Source organism: Heterodontus francisci, chromosome 9, assembly GCF_036365525.1.
Source record: "Heterodontus francisci isolate sHetFra1 chromosome 9, sHetFra1.hap1, whole genome shotgun sequence".
NCBI classification, from domain to species: Eukaryota; Metazoa; Chordata; class Chondrichthyes; order Heterodontiformes; family Heterodontidae; genus Heterodontus; species Heterodontus francisci.
The window spans coordinates 38,166,187-38,187,873 of record NC_090379.1 but is presented as its reverse complement, the minus strand read 5'-3'; the positions used below and the strand labels follow the sequence as shown (position 1 = coordinate 38,187,873).

Sequence of the window (21,687 nt, the reverse complement as noted above, 5' to 3'; positions counted from 1 at the left end):
GAGAGAATACAGAGGAGATTTACAAGAATGTTGCCAGGGCTCGAAAGTTGCAGCTATGAGTAAAAATTGGATAGGCTAGGGATGTTTTGCTTAGAAAAGAGGAGGCTGAGGGGTGGCTTAATAGAGGTGTACAAAATCATGAGGGGCCTAGATAGCGTAGACAGGAAGAAGCTGCTTCCCCTAGCGGAGAGGTCAATTACCAGGGGGCACAGATTTAAGGTGATTGGTAGAGGGATTAGAGGGAACAAGAGGAAAAACTTTGTCACCCAGAGGGTGATGGGTGTCTGGAATTCACCGCCAGGAATGATGGTGGGGGCAGAAACCCTCAATTCTTTTAAAAGATACCTGGACATGCACCCGAAGTACTGTAACTGGCAAGGCTATGGACCAGGTACCGGAAAGTGGGATTAGATTGGGCGGCTAGTTTTCTCGGCAGGCACGGATACGAGGCTGAATGGCCTCCTTCTGTGCTGTAATTTTTCTATGGTTACTTGTGGGACCTAGAAACCCAGGCTAATGGAATGAGAGTCTCCTCTCCCTGTCAGCTTTAAGAGTTGTATGTAAATTAAGCTTGGCCACACTCAAGCCAGTAATACCTTGTTAACATGTTTGATGCTGAGGCAGGGTATAACAAGTGTTCTATTCCACAGCACTAACAACCCTTGTGTAAAGCACAATGTTTCTTTGTTAAAAATAAGTATTTGAGATTATAATGGCAACTAGCTTTTCCATTTCTATTTTAAAGAACTGTTTTAAAACATTTTAAAGATAAAATATCACCTTAATTATTGCATATCTTAAATACCTCAAAGTAATTTCAAGTACAATCAATTATTTTGAATTGCAGCATCTACTTTAAATGGCAACCATTTTCTGCATAATGAGATCTCAAAAACAGCAGTTAATCTGTTTTAGTGGTGCTGGTTATTGGAAGCAGTGTCAGCCAGGGCACCAGGAGAACTTCCTGTGGTTCTTTAAATAGTGACAGAGGACTTCTAATGTGCACCTGTAGTAGTAGAACAGGAAAACAGGATTTGGGCAACTCCTCCAGAGGAGAATATCTTCTACAGTGCAGCACTCTCTTATTACTGCCTATAGTATGCGCTCAGTCCTGCAATAGGACCTGTACCACATTCAATTAGTGCCATCAACTAAGCAGTGTAACCAAAATGAAGCTTACACCATTCACCCAGCAAATTTCTCATATTCTCCCTGCCATTACAGACACGCTGCACACGAATATATATTTTCTTCAAATAGAAGCTGTTTCAGGCCATCCTTTGCATCTCTCAGCAGTCATAAATGGCACTGGCGGAGATCCAGGAGGAAGTTGCTTTTCTGCCCCCTAAGAAAGGAAACAATGCATGGCACTGGGAAAGCTAATTAAGTTAGCTTAAAAATAATTAATTTAGAATTGAGGACATATAGGGAAAAAAGCAAAATATATGCATGCTGAAGAAAGCAGCAGTTTACTTGGTCTCTTTTAAAGTTACGATGATAGTAACACATTTCAGGCAAAGAATAATAGAACTTCAGTAACACATGCCCGACCTGAGCAACACATTTTCCTAAAGTTTGATTCTGTAACCGTCCTTTTGCATTTTTAAGGCTGCTTTTCATAACATGTCTGCAAAGAAACACTGGTGTTTGTACTCCCTGTTACCATTCCCTCCCCCATCAAACAAGATGGTGTTTGCTAATAGCTTAGACTGCTATACAAATATGACAAATAAGCTTAGAGACATTTGAACTCTATCTGGTGTCTCACCCTAATTTTAAACAGTTAATAAACAAGTTTGAAATTAAAAGCATCGATATGGTGCTTTATTTAAACTTTGCTGAAATCCATATCTGAACAAAGGAACATGTATTTAAACATTACTTTCTAATTATATTGTTCATCCCGATGCTGAGAGCTCATCTAATAAAACCCAATTAAAATTTGTTCCACTACCTAATTATCAATTGTAAGTATGCATTCAGTCATCTGTTGGATGTGGAATCTACTAACCTGTAGGATAGTCAAATAATCGGAAGTACTGCACAAAATGTGCAAAAAGGCTTTTTAATTCACCAAACACTGCTTCCTTACAACAGTGCAGTAGATATGATACATGGTACTCAACAATAATCCTGTGCATCAAAAAGAAAAATTTGTTAAACCAGGCTCCTGGAAATAAAGGTTGCTTAACTACAACAGGCAGGCAACTCTGAAGTTAAAGTAAGAGCTTCACAAATGCCTGTCGAACCACAACATCAATAACACCGCCCCCCCCCCCCCCACAAGTAGAGAACCTCTCAACAGGAACAATGTTGTCAAAGAGTTCTTTTTGGACTTATTTATGAGATTGGTGCCAGACAGAGAGACTGCTCTCATTTTTTTTTTTGAGGGAAAAAACAGATATATGTCATTTATAATGTTTTGCTCAACCAGTGCGGTGTCACTTCTGAAGTGTTTTGCATCACTTCTACAAACCTGCACTACATTTAATCTAGCGACCTCATATTTGTGCCTTCACTAAGACCGTCTATTTCCATCCCCGTAACATTGCCCAACTCGCCCCTGTCTTAGCTCATCTACGGTTGAAACCCTCATTCATGCCTTTGTCACCTCTAGACTTGACTAGTCTAGAAACGCACTCCTGGCTGGTCTCCCACATTCTACTCTCCGTAAAATCCAAAATACTGCTGCCTGTGTCTTAACGCGCACCAAGTCCTGTTCCCCTATCACCCCTGAGCTACATTGGCTCTTGGTCAAGCAACATCTTGATTTTAAAATTCTCATCCTTGTTTTCAAATCCCTCCATGGCCTCGTCCCTCTCTATCTCTGTAATCTCCTCCAGCCCCACAACCCTCCGAGATATCTGTACTTCTCTACTTCTGGCCTCTTGTGCATCCCTGATTTTAATTCCTCCACCATTAGTGGCCATGCCTTCAGTTGCCTAGGCCCCAAGCTCCGGAATACCCTCCCTACACCTCTCTGTCTCACTTTCCTCCTTTAAGACACTCTTTAACCCAGCTTTTGGTCATCTAACCTAATATCTCTTTTTGTGGCTCAGTGTCATAGTTTGTTTTATAATGCTCCTGTAAAGTACCTTGGGACATTTTATTACTTTATAGGTGCTATATAAGTTGTTGTAATACAGAAGGACACATTGCTGGTTTCCACATTTAGCAACTTAGCAGATCATTTTGAGAAGTTTTTTTAAAACCTGCTGAATTGCAGATGTGTCCTTTTAAAAATGTTGATATTTATACTATATATAGCAATGGTTATTTAAAGCATGTTTAGTTACCAGGCAAAGCAAAGTGTTTATTAAAGATATAGGGCCCACACTTCCTGAGTTCAGGGGTAGGGACAAATTCAGGCATTCTGTCCACAGGGGAAGCGCTTCTGATCTCCTTATTGGCGAGGAACATTCTTTTTCTGAGAGCTTGACCCAACGAGGGCCTCTGCCCACCAGAACGGTAAGCAGCTGCTCCAATTTTCTGCACATCTAGAGGCATGTGCCCTCATGCCCAATATTAAAGGCTGCATGTAGCCGAGTGGATGATCCATCTCGGCCTCCTCCTGAGGTCCCCAGCATCACAGATGCCAGTCTTCAGCCAAGTCGATTCACTCCACGTGATATCAAGAAACGATTGAAGGCACTGGATACTGCAAAGGCTAGGGCCCTGACAACATTCTGGCAATAGTACTGAAGACGTGATCCAGAACTAGCCGCGCCCCCAGCCAAGCTGTTTCAGTACAGCTACAACACTGGCATCTACCCAACAATGTGGGAAATTGCGCAGTTATGTCCACCACCATCTACAAGGCACAAGTCAGGAGTGTGATGGAATACTCTCCACTTGGCTGGATGGGTGCTGCTCCAACAACACTCAAGAAGCTCGACACCATCTAGGACAAAGCAGGCCGCTTGATTGGCACCCCACCTTCAACATTCACTCCCTCCACCACAACACACAGTGGCATCTACAAGATGCACTGCAGCAACTCACCAAGACTCCTTCAACAGCACCTTCCAAACCCGCGCTCTCTACCACCTAGAAGGACAAGGGCAGCAACTGCATGGGAACACCACCACCTGCAAGTTCCCCTCCAAGTCACACACCATCCTGACATGCAACTATATCGCCATTCCTTCACTGTCGTTGGGTCAAAATCCTGGAACTTCCTTCGTAACAGCACTGTGGGTGTACCTACATCCCAAGGTTCAAAAAAGCAGCTCACCACCACCTTCTCAAGTGCAATTACGGGTGGGCAATAAATGCTGGCCTAGCCAGCGACACCCACATCCTGTGAAAGAATAAAAATATAGCAACGACATCAGTCCTGGCCAGAATGCAAATGATTGGGCCATTTCCCCATCAATCACACCTAGAGGCTGCAATTCTGTAAGTAACTAGGATTAATTTTATGCATATAATTTGTATTACGCAGCTATCCTCCTCTCATTGCATTATTCTGCAGAAATAATCAATTTGTTTCACCTATGTTGCACCAACTGCATTTTGTTGGAGAAATGATCCTCCTGTATTCGGGAGACTTTTGTTTGCTGCAGTTTTGCTCAAGAGTTCGAACACTTCCAAGTCCTGCCCCACCTCTAACTCATTGGCTCTCACAGCACAGTCAATATTCAATCCAAATATTAAATTATGACCCCATCCCTTCTTACAGATATGGTCAACAGCCTGGGCAGCTGGCAGACAGAAGTCTCGCTCCTTCCCACTTCTGGTACTAGAGTGGTAACCCAGCAATATTGGGCACATATTTATTACTCAAGGGTACAATGCTGCTATATTCTCATTAGTGCAACCAACAAGGATTGAGTGAGGAGCACAGAGCTATCAGAAATCAGGAGTATCTCAAGCTGCTCCAGTGTAACTCATGTGCCAGCTCACACAGGCTGAGGCCCAACTGTCCTGAGTGTAGCCGGGACATGTCTGTAGACTTGAACAAGGGTCGGGACCTCTTGCCCTGATCGAGGTGCATGAGAAGCCAGCGCAGCCCCTCCGCATCAAATATGTCCAAGTGGACATTGGCGTGTTCAGTAAAGTGCTGACCCCACCCAGGTACTGACTGCAGTTAAAAACCAAATACATAAGAACAATTACAGAGCCTGGAGCGTGCAACAAGAGGAGGAAAAAAAAATAAAAGAATGAATTAATTTGCATGTAAAGTGGCTAATGGCATGTTTGGGAATCAATCCAGCTCCTGGAAATTAATCATACTGTTGGGGGGGATGCACTGGGGGTGACCATCAGGCTGCATGTTATGTGCCATTAATCACTTGCAGCTTCTGTTATTATTAAAACTGGATTTCAATTGAATAACTATTGGAAAGCAAACTGAATAAATACTGAAATATTTCTTTAAGTGCCTGCAATAGAAATTTTGTTTATTTTGCTGCTGCAAAGCTGGCTGCCATCTTCTTATCCACATCTGTGCCTCCTGCATGATCCTGTCTGACTGGTGGTTGCAAACCTCCCAGTGATTAAAAATTAACAGACTCCTTTGGGAATTTTGTCTTTTTAAGAAAATCAGAGAGAAGTATGTTGAGTATTTATCAATATTTTTATGGACATGTCTGCTTATATCCAACAACAACACAAAAGCAAAATACTGCAGATGCTGGAAATCTGAAACAAAAACAGAAAATGCTGGAAATACTCGGCCAGAATTTTACATTGGGTGGGAAGCTTCACCCACCGGCCAAAAAGTCAATGGGCGAACCTGCCTCTGCCGGGCCTGGAGAGCCACCCAGCGGTGGCCGCTGCTGGGACTACACCCAGCTTCAGCAGCAACAGGGACGCCGGCCCTGGAAACACGGTAAGCATCTGGGGCCTCGCCGGCAACAATTGGCCGGCCCCAGTGAGGTAAGGGGCAGTCGGTTGGGAGGGGGAAGTGTTGGGTAGTGGGGGCAGTTGGTTGTGGTGGGCCCTCTATGGGGCACAGGGTGCCCAATCAGGAGGGCACCCCCCCAGCCTGCAAGGAGGCCGCCAGGTTTTACTTGGCGGCCTCCTGGGGGACCTCAGCCGCCTGCCTGCCGCTGGTAAAATACCAGCAGTGGTGGGAAGAGGTCCTTAAGTGGCAGTTAATTGGCCACTTAAGGGTCTTGTTTGGCCTGGGGCGGGTGGCCGTTTCTCGCTGCGGCCACCCCTCGTAAATTTTCAGCAGGGGCAGGAAGGTGTCGAGAATGGCACCCCATGCCTCCCACTCAATTTTACGATCACCCAACCCACCACCAGCACACTCCTGCAGAGGCTGGGCAGGGGGTGGGTGTAAAATTCCAGACAAAGTTTCAAGCCGATGACCTATCATCAGAACTGCTTATCGGCTGATATCCAGTTCTGTGTAGTTTTAGAAACATGTAGCTCTTTGTGTGATAGATTATTTATAATTTTATAATGAAAGCTGGGACATTTTCCTGCCCTGCTGCCAGTTCAAAAATATCCCAATCATAGTGCTCTGCAGCCTGTTCATTAATTATCATGGGACCACCACTTACAAGTCTGATTAAACCGATTTAGTGCCAACAAAATGTGGTTCGAGGGCCTTTCCACAGGATCATGATAAGTACAGATGATGTAGATCTTAAGGCCCACCTTAATTTAACATCCAACTTTCGCACAAAGTCAATAAAAAAAAGTTTAACTGTATAACCAATTTTTATATTTAAAAATTGTGTTATGTGGAATTTTTGTAACATGGCAGGGGAGCCTCAGAAACAACAAGGTTGAGAACCCCTGAACTAAGCAACAAAAATGAACAAAATAAGGCTGATTTGACTTTACTTTGGGCCTATAGTTTACCTATTTTCCAGGCACAAAACAGAGGAAAAAGAGCAGAAACCCATTACGCTGGAGCCAATGCCCCTTTGCGCTACAAACACACATGCAGGTATTCCCAGAGCATGCTCCTACTTCTCAGAAAGCACCCATGCCATTTTCTTGTGTCTCTGTCAGGTGGTGGCCCAAAGGTTTCAGCGCACACTGTAAGTGAGCCATGGGAGTTGCACTCAGTCTCCACAGGCTGCAGGATGTGAGAAGAGGCTGCCAGCAAACCCCTAAACACTTTCAAATTGGTAACTGCTTCCTTTTCAGCAGAGAGGATTGCTTCGATTGGTTTGGTACAATAGACCGAAGGCCCTGAAGCTGGAGGCCATTAAAGCTGTTGCAGACCTTTTAGGCATGGAGCACTTTCTCTCAGGTCTGCAGCAGTGGTCCATTTTCCATCCTCAGTTTTGGGTGCATGCCCAGTCAAAGGGGGATTTCTACACTGGGGGGGGTGGGGTATGTTGGGGCCATACTGATGATGGGAATCTGTCAGCTAAACCATTTCAAGTGCAATTCACTCAATGGGCAGTGAAGACGGCCAGGGGGTGTGGTTTGGAGCTGAGAAACATTTATTTAAGAGGACACTGAAGTGACAAAACACAGATACAAGATGTAAACTTGCATCAACTGTATAGGAATGATCTGTAGTGAAATTGTAAACATGTATAAATAATATGTTGATCATCTCAGTACAAAAGGTAAACAATGGAAATATTCCCCCATATCAATTCTGACCAATCAGCAAAAACTGGCAGATTGATAATGAGTTTGGGTACTTCAACAACAAAAGCTTTTATTTACATAGCACCTTTAATGTAATAAAACGTTCTAAGGCGCTTCACAGAAGCTTTATAAAGCAAAATTTGACATTGAGCCACATAAGGCAATATTAGGGCAGATGACCCAAAAGCCTGGTCAAACAGGTAGGTTTTAAGGAGCATCTGAAAGGAAAAAAAGAGAGGTGGAGAGGTGTAGGGAGGGAATTCCAGAGCATAGGGCCTCTACAGTTGAAGGCACAGCCACAAATGGTGGAGTGATTAAAATCGGGAATGCAATTTGAACTTAGTTGGTGGAACTTAGATGAGCACACATATCTCGGAGGGTTTTGGGACTGGAGAAGATTGCAGAGATAGGCAGAGCGAGGCCATGGAGAAACTTGAAAACAAGGATGGCAATTTTAAAATCGAGACATTGCTTGATTGGGAAACAATGTAGGTCAGTGAGAACAGGGCCAATGAGTGAACAGGACTTGGTGCAAGTAAGGACCTGGGTTATGGATGACCTCAAGTTTACAGTGGAGGGCCAACAAGAAGTATATTGAAATAGTCTGGAGGTAACAAAGGCATGGATGAGGGTTTCAGCAGCAGATGAACCGAAGCAGGGGCAGAGGCAGGAGAGGTTTCCGAGGTGGAAACGGGCGGTCTTAGTGATAGCACTGATATATAGGCGGAAGCTCATCTCAGGGTTAAATATGACACCAAGGTTGTGAATGGTTTGGTTCAGTCTCAGACAGTTGCCAGGTAGAGGGATTAAGTCGGTAGCTAGGGAATGGAGTTTGTAGTGGGGATCCGAAGACAATGGCTTCGGTCTTCCCAATATTTAATAGGAGGAAATTTCTGCTCATCCAATACTGGATGTCAGGCAAGCAGTCTGATAATTTAGAGAAAACAGAAAAACAGAAGAGTCGAGAGAGGTGGTGATGTGGTAGAGCTGATGATTGAGATAGTACTTCACTGCTCAAAACCAGTACAGTTCCTACTGCCATATGGAAGAAGCTCTTCTGAAAAATAGTCAAGAACTTCACTTCTTCAAAGCTACAGTAACTCAGACTTACAGAAAACAATAAAACAAAAGCTTGATGAGCCAGTAGGTCATTGTTGGGGGATAATTTTCACCTAAACCATCCAGTGGGAAACTGATGGAATCTGGTCATCTGCCCACTTTACATTCCACCTAAGTTTACCTTCTATCGACTTTATTGGAAAGTAAAATCAGGGAGGACATAAAGTGGGCAGCTGATCAGATCCAGTCAGTTTCCTACAGAGTGGGTTAGGTTAAAATGCTTAGGGTGAGTTTTAACTCTCCCCAATTGATGAGAAAGATCAGGTAGCATTTAAAATGGGACATATCTACTTTCTGCTCCTGACTTCATTACAGCCTTGGTTCAAACATGGACAAAAGAGCTGAACTCAAGAGGCGAGGTGAGAGTGACTGCCCTTGACATCAAGGCAGCATTTGAACGAGTGTGGCATCAAGGAGCCCTAGCCAAGCTGAGGTCAATGGGAATCAAGGGGAAAACTCTCCACTGGTTGGAGCCATACCTAGCACAAAGGAAGATGGTTGTGGTTATTGGAGGTCAATCATCTCAGCTCCAGGACATCACTGCAAGAGTTCCTCAGGGTAGTGTCCTAGGCCCAACCATCTTCAGTTGCTTCATCAATGTCCTTCCCTCCATTGTAAGGTCAGAGGTGGGGATGTTCACTGATAATTGCACAATGTTGAGCACCATTCGTGACTCCTCAGATACTGAGGTAGTCCAAGTCAACATGGACAACATTCAGGCTTGGGTTGATAACTGGCAAGTTACATTCGCACCATACAAGTGCCAGATAATGACCATTTCTAACAAGAGAGAATCTAATCATCTCCCCTTGACGTTCAATGACATTACCATCGTTGAATCCACCACTATCAATGTCCTGGGTGTTACCATTGATCAGAAACTGAACTGGACCAGCCACTTAAATACTATGGCTACAAGGAGAGGTCAGAGGCTGGGAATTCTGCGGCGAGTAACTCACCTTCTGACTCCCCAATGCCTGTCCACTATCTACAAGGCACAAGTCAAGACTGTGATGGAATAAAGGCAAAATACTGCAGATGTTAGAAATCTGAAATAAAACCAAAAAGTACTGGAAATACTCAGCAGGTCTGGCGGCATCTGTGGAGAGAGCAGCAAAGTTAACGTTTCAGGTCAGTGACCTTTCATCGGGAGTATGATGGAATCCTGACTCCCCAATGCCTGTCCATCATCTACAAGGCACGTTAGAAGTGTGATGGAATACTCTCCACTTGCCTGGATGGGTGCAGCTCCAATAATACCCAAGAAGCTTGACACCATCCAAGATAAAGCAGCCCGCTTGATTGGCACCCCATCCACCACCTTCAACATTCACTTCCTCCACCACCAATGCTCAGTGGCAGCAGTGTGTACCATCTACAGGATTCATTGCAGCAACTCACCAAGACTCCTTCAACAGCACCTTCCAAACCTGTGACCTCTACCACCGAGAAGGATAAGGGCAGCTGATGCATGGGAACACCATCATCTTTATGTTTCCCTCCAAACCACACACCATCCTGACTTGGAACTACATCACCGTTCCTTCACTGTCGCTGGGTGAAAATCCTGGAACTCCCTTCCTAACAGCACTGTGGGTGTACCTACACACATGGAATGCAGCGGTTCAAGAAGGCAGCTCAATTAATAAATGCAAATCAGAATCCTATTATGTACATAGGACTCCAATGGTATTCTGACCTGCCCCTGGTGCAGCCTTACACTACATAAAGCTGTTGGTAGCCCGGATGTACCTCTAAAGTAATGTCTTCAAATGAGGCTGAGGAGGCGGAGTGTGCCTCTGGGCCCCACATGGAAATTCTGGGCCTCTGATACTCAGACACTCTGAACTCATCTACACTCTCCCCCCAACACAGCTATAAGATCCTCGCAACAACCCCACAGACTTGCCTTGCTGCCAGCAGCCTTCTCTCGGTGCCAGAAGTCGCCTGATGTTTGGTATCCCTCCTTCACCCCCGCAACTGCCCCCGCTTTCCACCCGAAAGGGATGACTAGCAGATTGATGGCATTCAAACGAGACTTGTTAGTTAAAATCTACTGGGCCTCCGACGAAGGCTGCTACATGAGATTGCTGTCCCTTCCTGCTTTTCTCCTGCTAGAAATTATAATCGTCCCTTTTAAGTTTTCACAAGGGGCTAGTTTTGATGCCAATGTTCTGTGCACAACTGGGCATAAATCAGGTGGATGTTAGCATTTTTTTTAATTTTAGAGATACAGTACTGAAACAGGCCCTTCGGCCCACCGAGTCTGTGCCGACCATCAACCACCCATTTATACTAATCCTACATTAATCCCATATTCCTACCCCATCCCCACCTTTCCTCAATTCCCCTACCACCTACCTATACTAGGGACAATTTATAATGGCCAATTTACCTATCAACCGGCAAATATCGACTGGAAATACTATAGTTCGAGTACTTTAGATGGGTCAGTTTTTGTCCAGTGTGTGCAGGAGGGTTTTCTGACACAGTATGTAGACAGGCCAACCAGGGGCGATGCCACATTGGATTTGGTACTGGGTAATGAACCCGGCCAGGTGTTAGATTTAGATGCAGGTGAGCACTTTGGTGATAGTGATCACAATTTGGTTAGGTTTAACTTAGCGATGGGCAGGGACAAAATATACCGCAGGGCAAAAATTATAGCTGGGGGAAAGGAAATTATGATGCGATTAGGCAAGATTTAGGATGCGTAGGATGGGGAGGGAAACTGCAGGGGATGGGAACAATCGAAATGTGGAGCTTATTCAAGGAGCAGCTACTGCGTGTCCTTGATAAGTATGTACCTGTGAGGCAGGGAGGAAGTTGTCGAGCAAGGGAGCCGTGGTTTACTAAAGAAGTTGAAGCGCTTGTCAAGAGGAAGAAGGAGGCTTATGTTAGGATGAGACGTGAAGGCTCAGTTAGGGCGCTTGAGAGTTACAAGTTAGCCAGGAAGGATCTAAAGGGAGAGCTAAGAAGAGCAAGGAGAGGACACGAGAAGTCATTGGCGGATAGGATCAGGGAAAACCCTAAGGCTTTCTATAGGTATATCAGGAATAAAAGAATGACTAGAGTTAGATTAGGGCCAATCAAGGATAGTAGTGGGAAGTTGTGTGTGGAATCAGAGGAGATAGGGGAAGTGTTAAATGAATATTTTGTGTCAGTATTTACAGTAGAGAAAGAAAATGTTGTCGAGGAGAATACTGAGATTCAGGCTACTAGGCTAGATGGGATTGAGGTTCACAAGGAGGAGGTGTTAGTAATTTTGGAAAGTGTGAAAATAGATAAGTCCCCTGGGCCAGATGGGATTTATCCTAGGATTCTCTGGGAAGCTAGGGAGGAGATTGCAGAGCCTTTGTCCTTGATCTTTATGTCGTCATTGTCGACAGGAATAGTTCCGGAAGACTGGAGGATAGCAAATGTTGTCCCCTTGTTCAAGAAGGGGAGTAGAGACAGCCCTGGTAATTATAGACCTGTGAGCCTTACTTCGGTTGTGGGTAAAATGTTGGAAAAGGTTATAAGAGACAGGATTTATAATCATCTTGAAAAGAATAAATTCATTTGCGATAGTCAGCACGGTTTTGTGAAGGGTAGGTCGTGCCTCACAAACCTTATTGAGTTTTTCGAGAAGGTGACCAAACAGGTGGATGAGGGTAAAGCAGTGGATGTGGTGTATATGGATTTCAGTAAGGCGTTTGATAAGGTTCCCCACGGTAGGCTATTGCAGAAAATACGGAAGTATGGGGTTGAAGGTGATTTAGAGCTTTGGATCAGAAATTGGCTAGCTGAAAGAAGACAGAGGGTGGTAGTTGATGGCAAATGTTCATCCTGGAGTTTAGTTACTAGTGGTGTACCGCAAGGATCTGTTTTGGGGCCACTGCTGTTTGTCATTTTTATAAATGACCTGGAAGAGGGTGTAGAAGGGTGAGTTAGTAAATTTGCGGATGACACTAAGGTCGGTGGAGTTGTGGATAGTGCCGAAGGATGTTGTAGGGTACAGAGGGACATAGATAGGCTGCAGAGCTGGGCTGAGAGATGGCAAATGGAGTTTAATGCGGAAAAGTGCGAGGTGATTCACTTTGGAAGGAGTAACAGGAATGCAGAGTACTGGGCTAATGGGAAAATTCTTGGTAGTGTAGATGAACAGAGAGATCTTGGTGTCCAGGTGCATAAATCCCTGAAGGTTGCTACCCAGGTTAATAGGGCTGTTAAGAAGGCATATGGTGTGTTAGTTTTTATTAGTAGGGGGATCGAGTTTCGGAGCCACGAGGTCATGCTGCAGCTGTACAAAACTCTGGTGAGACCGCACCTGGAGTATTGCGTGCAGTCTGGTCACCGCATTATAGGAAGGATGTGGAAGCTATGGAAAGGGTGCAGAGGAAATTTACTAGGATGTTGCCTGGTATGGAGGGAAGGTCTTATGAGGAAAGGCTGAGGGACTTGAGGTTGTTTTCGTTGGAGAGAAGGAGGAGGAGAGGTGACTTAATAGAGACATATAAGATAATCAGAGGGTTAGATAGGGTGGATAGTGAGAGTCTTTTTCCTCGGATGGTGATGGCAAACACGAGGGGACATAGCTTTAAGTTGAGGGGTGATAGATATAGGACAGATGTCAGAGGTAGTTTCTTTACTCAGAGAGTAGTCGGGGCGTGGAACGCCCTGCCTGCAGCAGTAGTAGACTCGCCAACTTTAAGGGCATTTAAGTGGTCATTGGATAGACATATGGATGAAAATGGAATAGTGTAGGTCAGATGGTTTCACAGGTCGGCGCAACATCGAGGGCCGAAGGGCCTGTACTGCGCTGTAATGTTCTAATTCTAAAAAAAGTCTTCGGCTGTGGGAGGAAACCAGAGCACCCGGCGGAAACCCACGCGGTCACAGGGAGAAGTTGCAAACTCCGCACAGGCAGTACCCAGAACTGAACCTGGGTCACTGGAGCTGTGAGGCTGCGGTGCTAACCACTGCGCCACTGTGCCGCAGGACAAATACACAAGCTGCCCATTTGAAAAATGAACCTTCTCTGGAAAACCTGAACATCTTCATACTGAATGTGCTTTGCAAATGTCGGGCAATACATTGAGATTGTTTGCATCCATTTTTTGAGCGCCACCTGTGCCCTCAGAGCACCAAAATGGTGTCTGCAGCTAGTGCAAACACTTTTGGGGTGAATCGCACTGGACACCATACTGGTGAGGACGTTAGTGCACAGAGTTAACGGTCACTAGAAGTATGCAGGGCAGGCAGATCATGACATCAATCAACATACAATGCTGATTTGACATGAGCACTGCCACTTTGGAGCTCCATGTGCCATTAACACCCTCTGTTAACCTTGCTTTCTAATGAAAGGTCATCGACCTGAAACGTTAACTCTGTTTCTCTCTCCACAGGTGCTGCCTGACTTGCTAAGTATTTTCAGCATTTTCTGTTTTTATTTCAGATTTTCAACATCTGCAGTATTTTGCTTTTACATCATATCACCTGCTTGGCCACAATGCAAAAATTAAACCTGTCACAAAATAAACGTTCCAAACCAAATTTATAAATGAGATCATGCCATATTGCATATAAAAGTCAACTGATTAACTTTGTGCATTTCCTTAGTTCCTGTCTTCCATATGCCTTTGTCTGTGCCCATGCTCCTATGCAGTACTATTCCTGTGGCTGCAGCATGGCTGATGGGATTCCAGTGGAGAAGACCGCAGTTGGCCTTGAAGGATGACCTCGAGCAGCTCTGGGCCTAGAAGGCCCGGCTGCATACTGCACCATCTCAGCATAGGCAGCAATAGTCTGGCTGAGAGGCAACAGCAAGGGCACTGGCAGAGTGGCGGGGTGGGAGAACGATGCTGTCTCCCTGAGACAGGACAGCAGATTCATAGCCACAGCCATTCCCCAGGGGTGGTGTCTCAACAACCCTAGTAATCTGTTGGAAGACAGATTGCTGGACTGCTGTGACACCATGCAAACCCCCTTTGAACACTACAATCCACTGCTATAATGGCAGCAGTCTGAGCTTGCATGGTAGGAACCTAACCTTGCAAGGCTGCAATTTGAGCTCCCACTGGAGCACTCAGACGTTGGGTGGCTGCTGCTTGTGCTGCACTGGAAGCTGGTACACAGGCCATCAGAGGCTGCATCGTGATTGAGTCTACAAGTTTGTGAATGCACTTCCATGCTGGAGAAGATGAGCTCCAAGTTCCAATCAAAGCCCTGTGCCAAGTTGGTGCCGGATTCCTCCATGCTCCTTGACATTGATTATAGGCTTTCTACAGCTTTCGCAATGTACCAAATATTTTAATGTGCATATTCATCAGTGTTCTTCTGTCGGCTGTCAAATCAAAATGCCCATCTGAGTCCTCCGCAGCGTGACTCGTGTGCGACCTCACCTTCCGGCGATGTGCCATGTGTGCTATCCTTGCCCCCTGCCTTGGCTGCAGTCCACTCGTACCCAGTGTCTCAACACGTGCAGAGCCCACCTCTATTTTATCCTCTAAATTGTGCAAGTGACAGTATCTGAGCTGGTGGCTGCAAGTGTGAAATTGAGCCATGATACATCTTCATTTCCACTGTTTTCTTGCTGTTCCTCCACTGCCTGGCCAGGTTGCACTTCTTGCATCTGAAAGGAAAAAGGCACAAGGGTGAGGTTGTAGTGCAAGAAGGTGGTGGAAAAAGTAAGAGGTGCATGCTTATACCATCTGCAGCTTGTAAATCGAAAGAGATTGTGGGATGAGAGGGAGCTGGGATGTGAGAAGCAGGATTAGGTATGAGGATACCATCATCTTCAGTGGTTTCACCCCTGCCACTAGCCACAGCCTCAGCAATGGCCATCTCAATGATGGCCAGACTGTCTCCTCCATGGGAGTTCAGAGATATAAGCTTGCCTGTCCTCTACTAGTTAGCTTTTGCTTCCTCCAGTTGTGCATCACCTTGACCTACAAGAGAAGCAAGTGTGTCAGTGAACCTCGTGCAATGTTTTTGCGTGATTGTGGTCGTCACGGTCAAATAGCTGGTGGTGTGTGCAACCTGTGAGATGTGCGTGTGAGGCTTGCAGCAATGTTAAGTGTGTAAGGTGGGGTGAAGCTATGAATGTTAGGTATGAGTCCTGATTGATAGAGATTGTTAGTCGATGAGTTATGGGGTATTGTGAATTGAACAGTGCCTGAGACTAGAGATGTAGTGGTAGGATATGGAATTTGAAGATGCATTCACTGACCTTGATCTGTGAGGCAAGTACACTTCTTGCGGCACTGCAGCTGGGTCCTTTTTGCATGGCTTTTGACATTGATGTCCATAGCTATCTGCTCCCATCACCTTCTGACAGTGCATCTGCAGGGCTCCCTGCGGATACAGAACATCTCTCCTCCTTTCCACCTCCTCCACCAAGCCATCCGTGCAGTGTCTGTAAACCGTGCTCTCCCACGTTGTGCCATTCTTTGTTTCTCAGTTCAGAGTCACTTCCTACACAACTGCCAGCACCTACTCATCACATTACACCTCCCCTTTAGTAATTTTAAGTAATGTTAGCCATTCACAATATTGGCCCTCTACTGATGCGTCCGACCAATAACAGCTGGTTAATGTTGGCTGGACACCGAAATGAGCATGCAGCATGAAGTTAGCGTGCTGCCTGCATCACAATCAATGGGTGCGAGTTAATTGCGCATCACGATGCCTGCACCCATTTTCGGGTGCTATCAAATTTACCTCACCTCATTTATTTAATTAATTCTCACGGCATGGGTGTTGCCAGCAAGATTAGCATTTATTGTCAAAAAGCTGCCCTTGAGGATGTGTTGATGGGTCTTCTTGAACCCCTGCAGTCCGCGTAGTGAAGATGCGGTTAGGTAAGGAGATTCAGGAATGGCTCCTTTACACCAAAATAAATTATTTGTCAGTGGGCAGTTCAGCTTTACTTCATATAATGAATTGAGAATGGGAGTGGGAGCGAATAATGGTATTTTTTTTTTTAATGAACAACTGCATGTTGTTAACAATATGTTACAACTGGCCTGCTCTCAGGGCTTTCAACTCAACCTCTCAACTATAATGAAGAATAAAAGCCACACAACCAAGTGGAGATAAAGACGACTGGAGGTGGGAAGGAGTGGAAACAGGATGGGAGCCATTTTAAAGTTGTGATGGCAACATTGGTGGAACAATGTCAAGAGACAGTGGAATGATAGCTTGCACCTACAACTTCTGATAGAGCAAGTTCTGGAACTCAGTTTGTTGTCAGTGAGAGGCACTGGGCCAGTTTTTCACAACGAGAAAGGAAAGGCAAGTTTATCTGTTTCAATTGCATGCAGCACCTACTGATCATTTTAAAAGGTGCCACTATCTGCTAATAACCTCCCTGTACACTTTGTAGGAAGCTGGGCTCAAAGCACTTAAAAAAACCTAAAGAAAGCAAGAGAAGCAATTTTGAAAGACATAGTTAAAAAAAATTGAAAACATTAAAACTGTGTTAATTCTGGGATCCAACCTACAAGGTATAGATTCTGCCCAAAATCTGAATTATAACCCTTCTTCAGAGATCAGTGGACAAAGCAGAATCTTGGAAGGAATCTTGGCCTATCCGACTGATTCATGCTCTAAAATTAGTAACGTGAACCAGTCACATTTGAAGATGTAATAGACTTCTTGCATGTTAAACCCTGGTTCAGCTGTCTTCTTTGCATCAAATTACAACCCAAGAGTATTGTGTTTCTTTACCAAGGTCAAGACATGAAACACTTCATATTATTAAATCAATATTTTCCCTCACTGTAAATGAGGTCTAAATTAAATTTAAGAAGTTCTGTTGCCCTTCAAGAAACAATTATAGCATCTGCTTTATACACGTTAAGGATTTGTTTTCTTGAACATTAATTCCAGCACCCAAGACAGCAACCATTCACGGCCACTTACACTACCCTGCAATTAACTAAATACATGCACATTCTCCACAGCACTTCAACATGCCAAATATAGAAACAAAGAAACAAATAATTTAATATTTCATTTTCCTTCCTAAACAAGTGAACCAAGCGTATACTAACCAAATGTTGCCATTGTGAACTCATACAGCTGAATGGAGCCCTAAACAAAGAGTCAGGCTTTCTACTTCCTGCTGGGTTGTGAAACGGTGAATACAGACTTCGCCTGACTAATGAGAAGGGCCAACCCTTGTCAAATTACATCTACTACCATATTACCATAATACACTCAAAGAACCACTCCTCCAATAGTTTTTGTTGCATTGCCATGATATTAGGTTTCTACAGAAGTTTATTTGACCCAAAATGTAATTAACTTACTATGCAGTTCTTCCCCAGCAACAAAAAAGTTCATATGGTCACTTACTTATTCAAAGATAATGAATCAGAATTGCAGGGGCACCTCCCTAAAGTACTCAATGTAATGTAACTACTACATATTAGCCAGCAGGGGGAACATGAATTATAAGCCTCCTCTATACAGGCCACCGAGCCATCTTTTACAATTAAATGTTGTGCTGTTATTCTATCTTGCATGTACAAGTTTGATATTATAAGGTTTTATCTTTATAAATGGAAAATGAAACAGTAGAGAAACACAATGTCACCTCCTTAAATACTTATTTTTAATTCCATATGTTCTTCATTCCAGACATAGGTGAAGCAGTATCCTCATTTATACAAAGCGCCACAGAAATCATAGAAAGTTTACAGCACAGAAATAGGCCACTTGGCCCATCGTGTACCTTTCTGCTAACAATTGGATGAATATATTAAACGTTATTTCTCATGGTACCACATTCTTCTACTGCAGGCCTATATGTTCTTACTTCCTCTTTAAACTAGTGGTATTTACTTGTTGAGAATTTAAACACTACTAGTTAAAATGCTATTAGAATCATGCGCTTGACTTCAGATGGACAAAAGTGCTGCAGCTGGCAAAAATAAAATTTCTGCCAATAGTTATCCAAAATATATCAAAGTCCCCACCTATACATTCATTAAAATAGCAGCTCTTCTCAAGAATGCCACAAAAATTACATCAGGATGTTGATGATTTATATGATTTGTTTAAACTTTGCTTTTGTATCATAGAATAGGGTTTTACAGCACAGAAGGAGGCCATTCAGCCCTTAGGGTCTGTACCAGCACTGTGAAAGAGCTATCCAATTAGTCCCACTCCCTTACTCTTTCCCCATAACCTTTTTTCTGATTATCTTAAAGTCTGTGTCCCCTTGTTGCCTAGAAACAGTTTCTCCCTGTTTACTCTATCAAAGCCCCACCTAATTTTGAACACTTCCATTAAATCTCCTAACCTTCTTTGCTCCAAGAAGAACAAACCTTGCTTCTCTAGTCTCTCCACATAACTGAAGTACTGCATCCCTGGAGTTCCGAAGAAGGGTCACTGACCCGAAACGTTAACTCTGCTTCTCTTTCCACAGATGCTGCCAGACCTGCTGAGTGGTTCCAGCATTTCTTGTTTTTATTTCAGATTTCCAGCGTCCGCAGTATTTTGCTTTTATTATACTGCATCCCTGGTACCATTCTAGGTATCCTCCTCTATGCTCTCTCCAAGGGACATCCTTCCTAAAGTGCGGTGCGCAGAATTAGACACATGCAATAATATTAACACATTATTTGTTTGAAGCAAGCAGCAGCAGCCATGTTTACAAAATCTGGCTTATGCCATCATCAACCCTTCCTCATTCTGTTAAAAGCCTTGCAATGCACTCTCATTCAACAGATATTCTTGCCACAGTATACCTGGCAGTACAGATGGTATGCACATCTTCAAAATAAATGTATGTGTTCAATTGTTTGCCAAACTGATGATCTGACAGCTTTTCCCACTTAATCTGCAAACATATCAAATAGGTAATAAAAGCTACATTAAAAGCTGAAGATTTAAATTTGATTACTTTATATTTTTCACACAAGACTTCCTTTACAGTTCCAAGATTGTTTATAAATAACATTTTATTGAGAACAAAATGAGGGTAGTTTATTGCACGTAAAGGAGCAACAATCATAGAATGTAATAGAAATACTGTATTGTATGCATTAGAACAATAACAACCACAATTAAGTGGCAGACAACTTTAGTTTAATGGTACAATCGGTTTATAAATATGGTTGTTGAAATAATCTGCTCTGGAACAGCGTGATTCATGGGAATAATGCATTATGATGAAGCAACATTTAAGGATTAATATGCTGTCTTCCATTCATTGAGGAAAAATATTAGCTCTGTTTTGCATGTCTGGACCGCATATTGATGAAGGGGTATTCTACAGATTTATCCTGCTTTGAAAAAGTGAGCGATGTCAGGTGGTTAAGTATGGAATATGCTCGAAGGCTTTGGAATATAAAAACCAAATCTGTCAATAAAATTCCTAACAGGGCATGGTGAGCAAACAGCATTATCCCAGTTATACAGACAACAGAAAAAAAAAAATCCCTTTTTTGAGCACAGATAGACCTCTTCACTATTGGCTACCTCAGCTGCTAAAATGTCTAGACAGAATTCAGAATGATGCTGAAAGGAAAAAAAATGGCTGAAAAAACCCTCTGTGCGCTGTAGCGGAGGCAGATGGCCACACCCAGTGCTGATCTAGATGCTTTTGAAGCATATGTACAAAAGGATGCTTCCACTCGTCTCTATGAATTTTTTCCTAGGTGCAATGGCACAGTATCTATAATAACTAGAGTAGTACTTTGTTTCAAGTAGAATTCTCAACATATATCTTGTTAGATGTTTATATGAGGCAACAAAAACCGAGTATATAAATCTGTTGTTAATTTTGAATAAAACCAAGGATGATAGGTAATCTTGTTCCTTTATAACGGATGGTCTGTATTGAGAAAAATGCTGTTTACACCATGGGTGTGTCCCATTATAAAATGATGCTCTACAGCTATACTGTTAAATGTCGCTCAAAATGAGAATGACAATGAACACCTATAATGTACATTCATTCTAGTACAATCATAATGTAATTTATTTTGCTGCAATATCTATACGTAACTAATAAGCACAGATGATCAAATTCTAAACAAATCTCCCTGAAAGGGTTGTGTACAATCATATACATAAAGCAATAAAAAATTATTCGTGCTTTCTTTCAGCAAATTTTTTTTCCAAAACATAATCTGCGCCACACCTACCCACAACAGCACACTGCACAACAAACCACTGCTTTGCTGCAATAAGAAGCAAGTGAAAGGCCCACAGGTGAACAAAGCACATTAAGATGCATCTTAGTACAGAAACAACCCTCCCTCATCCACTCCTTTCAAAACATGCAAAACAATTGAGTACCCTGGTTCTTCCAGCAACTCCACAGGCATTCCATCTTCGCTGAATCTGCACTGGTCTGCATCTTGGGACATCAAAAATCTCACAGATATCTCTGCCACCAGATTTTTCAGTTAGGCATTCCAATGCATTTATGGGGTGAAGTGCGTACTGGCAAGAGACTGGTGTTGTAAGCAGAACAGGGATAGGGGAGGGCAATATGTAAACGCTGCAGTCTCCACTGCAGCAAATCAGCACTGTGATATAATTGCCCTAGGGAATGCTCTTCCTTTGAAACAGAATGCAAATCTCTTTTCAAATTAAAAGCAGCTGCCTCACCAAGACTTGGGATAAGCTATTCAAGTGATTAATCAAACCTGATGGTACAAGAGCATGGTGCAATTAAAAATACAACAGATTTTATGTATTATTATTTTTAAGAGTATTGGCTTCTGGCTTCTATATACATAACCTAGTGATAGCCTATAATATGTTTACCAAATTTAACAGTTCAGTTTCCCAAACTATTGTCTTCATTGTTGACATCGACCACCTGTACCACATACACTGCATCATAAAATTATGAATTCAATGACTTTTATCATGAAATCAGTCTCTAAATCAGCAGCCAAGGCACATAGCTGCAAGACAGAATCTGTGAATAATAGCCTGCCTGTAAACGCAATAATATAACTACACTACACGGATCTGTTTCATTTAAATTTGTTATTGAAC

The 21,687-nt window shown here is 43.4% G+C and overlaps 1 protein-coding gene across 4 annotated transcripts in view; it reads right to left on the bottom strand.

Annotated features, from left to right (window-relative positions):
- Nucleotides 1-21,687, bottom strand: part of rtn1a (reticulon 1a) — a 226,021-nt gene that overhangs the window by 36,613 nt on the left and 167,721 nt on the right. The gene's annotated exons all lie outside the window — the stretch shown is intronic.